We start from the raw sequence: 5,667 nt of genomic DNA, 5'->3' as shown, positions 1-5,667 counted from the left end.
CCGACCACGCAGTGATCCCCGGAGGCTGTCACGGGGGGGACATCCGGTGGCTGGAGGGACAGCATGGAGGAATGCGACAAACCACAGGCAAAGAGCAAACCCAAAGAGAGAGGAGGAAGAAACAGATGGGAAGGAAATCCATTTTTGCTAGCGGAGCAGCAGTCCTTGGCTGAAGGCACCAAGGGGCTCCTCGCAGGTGAAGCTAAGAAGCTTCCTCCCACCCTCTGGCAGGAGAAGAGCTGGCCTGATTGTGCCGTGGGCTCATTTTCTGGGGCAGGGATGGGCCACTGCGACCGCTGCCATGGCACAGGGCTGTCACCATTCGTCTCCCCGTTCAAGTCTGTGTGAGGTACCTGCAGGAACGTAGCAGCAGCTACTTCTGCCGGCAGTGCAGCCACCTGAACCTCTCAGGGTGGGAGGAACAGCCCCCGTGGCCACAAGGGGCTGGTGTCCGTGTGCGTGCCACGTCCCTGTGGGGACATCGCTGCAGGGACAGAGCAACTCATTCCAGCTTAAGTAGCTCTGCTTGCCTCTTCGCTTGGTCCTCAACCTCTCCACCCTTCCTCACTATATCCCCTCTACAACGTGAAGTCACCTGCTCCCCATTAAGCCCATCCCAGGATTGAGCACTGAGCCACCTACTGACCATCAGACGAGAGAGGCTTTAATCCCCCCCCTCCCCCCCCCATTTTTTTGGCATCAGCCATAATATTTGCAATGGCAGAACAGACTCAAACAGGCATTTTGGATAGAGGAACCTTCTTCTCTTGACACGTTTGCACAGGGCAGGTTGGTGAGCAGTGGTTTCGTTTCTGCTTTCTGCCCCTTGTACCTCTGTGCACGTCAGCCTCCAGCCGCTGGCAGGCTGCAGAGAAAGGTCGTTGCTCACAGACGTTATGTGGGCAACGCTTTTACGGGAATGAAATTATGCTCCTGTCTTATGACACTGCCCCATAATTTAAAAGTAAAATTCACTTTAAGTGATTACACTCATCATAAGTAATAGCCCAACAGCAGGCACAGCCCTGAATTTTCAATTAAAACTCTCTTTCAATAAAAAATAACCTACAGTTTTCAGGGACAGATTAAAATTTTGCTAAAGCTGTACAGTTTTGTGCAAAGATTGTTGGCTAAATTCCCCAGGAGTATCCCCCTCCACCTGCCATCGTTCACAGACACCCGACTAAGCCATGGGAGGAAGAGTTAGGGCTGATGCAGTGATGGGAGAGTTGCTGAGAAACGCACAGCGAAAGCACAAGCAGTGGAAGAGGAGCCAGAGGGGACAGAGCTGCAGGAGAAGCAGGAAATCTTTCAGTTTCTGCAATGGGAGGAGTGAAAACTTTTGTTCCTTGGGGTATTTCCACCGGGCCCCCTCACCAGTTCCCCCTCTGCAGCCAATGCCTGACTTCATGCACGTGCTCCTTCCTTGCACTGCCTGCTTGGCTGAGGTGTGCTGCTGGGGCACGGCATCCTGGCCTCCCAAAGCAGGAGCCAGAAACAGGGAAGCCAATTCTCTGCATCACAGCGCCCCGGTTTAGCCTCTCCTGCTCGCGGGCCGTCTGCTCCCTGACAGCCTTGCGCTGATGTTACAGGCATCAGCAGAGCTGTGCTCAAAGGCTGCACCTTCCAGGCAGAAGTGGAGTCATGAGCTGGAAAAAAAGCAAATACAAGCTAAAATTGCAACTTCTTGAGGCAGGGGAGGAGGGGAAAAAAATGATGGGATGGTTGTAAAGCTCTGCATCATCTTACATAAAAGCTCTTTCTCAGCCATCCCAGTATAAAAAGTGTGGGGATTTAGTCACTCTTTAAAACTGGCATTTCTGAGGCTGCCACCGTTTGTCACACTGCTAAAATGAAACAGTGATAATGGATTGGAGGCTCTGATAGTGACTGGGGTCCAGATAATCATAACAGAAAGGGTAAAAGATTGAGAAACCACATAGATCCAAACAACCCTAATCACTGTATCAAACTGTAAAGCAGGTTTGCACGGCAAAATATTTTATTGAAGGCCAATGTGTTCAGATGACTGAATGGCACTATTTCCAGAAAGCTGGGGTTTCCGGGTTCTAGGGTGACAGCCACTTGGTGCCCACCTTTTGGCCCAGCATGGTGCTGGCCGTGTGGAGGCAGTGAAACCGAGCCCAGACACCAAGGTCTGCTGCCTTCCAGCTCCCGGGGCCGTGTCGGTGCAGCAGCCGAACCGCTGTGTGGGACCGTCGGTGACCAAAACCCACCAGTCAGCCCACTCGGTCATAGTGCCAGCACTGGTGGGACACCAGAGGCACCATTTTCCTCCAGCTTTGTCTCTCCTCTCCCCTGGCCACAGCAAAGGCAGCGCAGGGCTCCCCACGGCTCTCATCACAAGGATGGGGCAGCTCCTCTGTGCTGGCTCACACTGGTGAGGGAACAGGAGGTGGAGCCCGCAGGGGGCTGCTCTCCTGGGGTTAAAACACCCAAAAACCCGAAAGAGAAGTGAAACTGCCCTTTCTAGAACGTGGAAATGCTGAGGGGATGTTTCATGCTCCAGCAGCCAGTGAGGCGCAAAGGGCAGCAGAAATCCCCCGGCGCTGCCGCTAACCAAAGCAGTAGGTGTGGGAGAAGGGGCAGCACCTCGGGTGTCAGCAAGGAGCAGCTGGGGGGGTGAGGAGCCATTTAGTCCCTTCTGGCACTACAGAGGGTGGCAAGGGATAGGAGGGAGTCCTAAGACCCTGAGAAGAGCGGTGCAGTGCAGGCAGACACTGACCCACTGCCAGGATCCCTGCAGCAATTTTTCCGTGTTTCTACTTGCAACCTCCCTGCAAAAGGGATTCGAAGAAATGCTGCAGGATACGTCCATGAGGAAAAGTGTTTAACATCAGTTCTTTAATTAGTGTTTCCTAAATGCCTGAAATTCCTATGCTGTAACATATCATAACATTTAGAAGTGAAGAGGAACCTAAAACATAACAAAGGCTTTTGGTAAAATGACCAAATTGTGATGACTGCAAGGGTGTGGTCCTAAGATCCTAAGACAAAATAAATGCTTATTTATTTATTTATTTAATAAAAAATAAAAGGTAGGAAAGGCAAGGAAGGGGCCTCTGGAAGGAATACTTTTTGTATTAAGAGATTATAAGTAATAACAACCAGCTGGAGAATGAAAGATCTCAAATTTATGTAGAGGTTGTCGAGCTACCCAGACACAGCATGCCAAGAAGATAAACCTCCCTCTTCCAGGTCAAGTTACTGCCAGGTAAATTATGTTTAAGCCATATTTGCAAGAAGCAATAGTGACCTCGCATGGCTTACTAAATTATTCCAGCAGACTGTGATCCTAGGTCTTGTTATTACCTTGATGAAATAATCTGAATTCAAATCAGGGAACCAGATCTGACAACCAGGGCATTCCCATTCTCCTAGAAATGAACCTCCATTACGTTATGGGATTGTGGGTGACATGGGGCTGGAGACTGGAAATACTGCTCAGCCCTTGAAGTACCATGATAGGCCATGGATAGGGTCTGATCCATGGATCTAATACATATTTTTCATCTGAATTTTTCATTACTGGTGATCCTTGCAGCTGAGCTGGGACAGGGAGGAGCAGTATCCAACATCTGGGGGGTTTCTACTGACAAAGCATTTGGGCAACACTTGGGGAGTGTCTATTTGGGGGAAAGCAATTACTGTCACAGCTCTTCTGACATAATTTTATTTCATCAGTTACCATGCAGTTCTGAGCACCAAAGCCAGGAACTCATGGGAAAGCTCCTTTTTGCCCCACATGGCCCTATGTGGGTCACAGCTGTGACAGAAACTGTGCTGGGATCCTTCCAAAAGGGGAGCAGTGCACTCCAGCACCCTGACCCACTGCAGTCAGTAGCTTTTTTCAAGGGATAATGTAAGTTGAAATGTCCCACTGATGCCATATAGCACTGCTACAGCCCTGGGGGCTGAGGCTTGCTGGCCGTGCAAGGCCAAGATGTGAGCAATGCAGCTTTCTCCAGCTGAGTCCCCAGGCTGAGAGAGAAGGATTTTAATAGGTAGAGGCTCTCCAGATGGCTCTCCAGTGTAATCAGAGCTCACAGTCAGAGTTATTCGGGCTGACTGCGGTGATGGTGCTGATGCGGTCAGTGCTTCAGCCTCCAGCCAGGAAGCTCACGCGCAAAGAGGCGTTCAGCTCAGCACCAGCATGATTGCAGCCATCCCGTGCTTAGCGCTAAACCCTGCTGCAGCTTCAGCTGGGTCCTGCAACTCTGGATGCAGAGTGGTGTTTGTACAGGGGATGCTACCAAGTGGGTCTGCGTGTCACATCCCACAAGAGCCCCGAGTAGTGGGCAGCAAAGAGAGGGATCAAACCCCAGGCAGGATTTGTAGATGCTCGGATCTGCTCACAGCCCTCTGGCAGAGTCCACACACTTTGGAGCCACAACTCCACCCTGAGCAGGGCTCCTGTCTGAGAAACCACCTGCTGAGAAGCCGCTCACGTTGTAGTAAGTGTGCACAGGGTTCGGTTTGTGAGTTCTGTGTGTGACTGTCTGCAGGGAAGAGGAGAGGGCCCGAGGTCAGCCTTTGTGCAGAAAGGAAGATGCTGAAGAAAGCCCATGCTGCGTGTGCAGCTTCTCGCCACCTCTGCTCGTACATTCCTGAAAGCTGACACCACCAGTCATTTTTTGTTTTGTTCCAAGGTGCTCATACTTCAGATGGCGGCATCTTGACATCCCCATCCATTATGTGAACGGATTGCGGAAATAACTCGGCTCTGCCTCTCCCTGTGATATTAATCCCCAGCGGCTGCCTGTAGCACAGAGCCTGCCTTCCTCTGCCTCGGGCACCAGGCACCCCTGAGCTCCCCAGCCCCTGCCGTGCTCGGCTGTGAGGACGGCAGAGGAGCATTTCCAAAATCTGGCTTTCCTGTGAAATTGGAATCCAAGTTGGCACATCAGAGCTTTCCTCCTTGCTGAGCAGCCACAGGTGCTTGTGGTGAAATATAAGGCCTTTAACAAGAGCATTGTGATAATATAAAATCACATTATGGGAACCAGGCGGGCTTCATTAAGCAATGGCTGAAAATTGTACAATTGAGAAAGGAGCCAGCAAATTAAGATCCACAGCTCTTGTGCATACAGCAAAACATCATTAGCTTTGAGGTGGGGGACGACGTTACCTTCTACACCCTGTTGACTTTCAGTGCTTGTGTTCTTAATGTGCACACAGCAAGCTGGTTCAGGAAATGCAAACTGTGGTAATTGCTCCAAATCTCGGCTCATCATTCCTGGGAACAGATGTCACCGGGGAAGGGACCTGCAGAAGGAGGAGGGGAGGAGTGATGGGAAGGCCTGGAGAGAAGAGAAGAAAATCAGGGTACTTTCACATTAGTGAAATGGGATACCCATCTGGACACACAGAGAGGGCTGGCAGCACACAGTTACTGCACAGGATCTGGCCATGACATCTTGTACTTGTTTTTACCAGTGGGCACTTGTGTGATCAGCAGCATTCAGGAGAAAGCACATCAGATGGGGGATGCATCAAAGGCTGAAAAACAAAACCTTCCTTTGCTTAAACATTGCTGGAGCTTAAACACTTGCCTAGCTGTAAAAAGCAAAGTTGATTCATTCTCTTCTTTTTTTTTTTTTTTCTTTCTTTCTTTGGGGAGGGCGAGGGAGAAGAAGGGAGGGAGAC

This window comes from Cygnus olor, chromosome 2, assembly GCF_009769625.2.
Source record: "Cygnus olor isolate bCygOlo1 chromosome 2, bCygOlo1.pri.v2, whole genome shotgun sequence".
NCBI lineage: Eukaryota > Metazoa > Chordata > Aves > Anseriformes > Anatidae > Cygnus > Cygnus olor.
The sequence above is the reverse complement of the archived record's forward strand: the minus strand, read 5'-3'. Positions refer to the sequence as shown.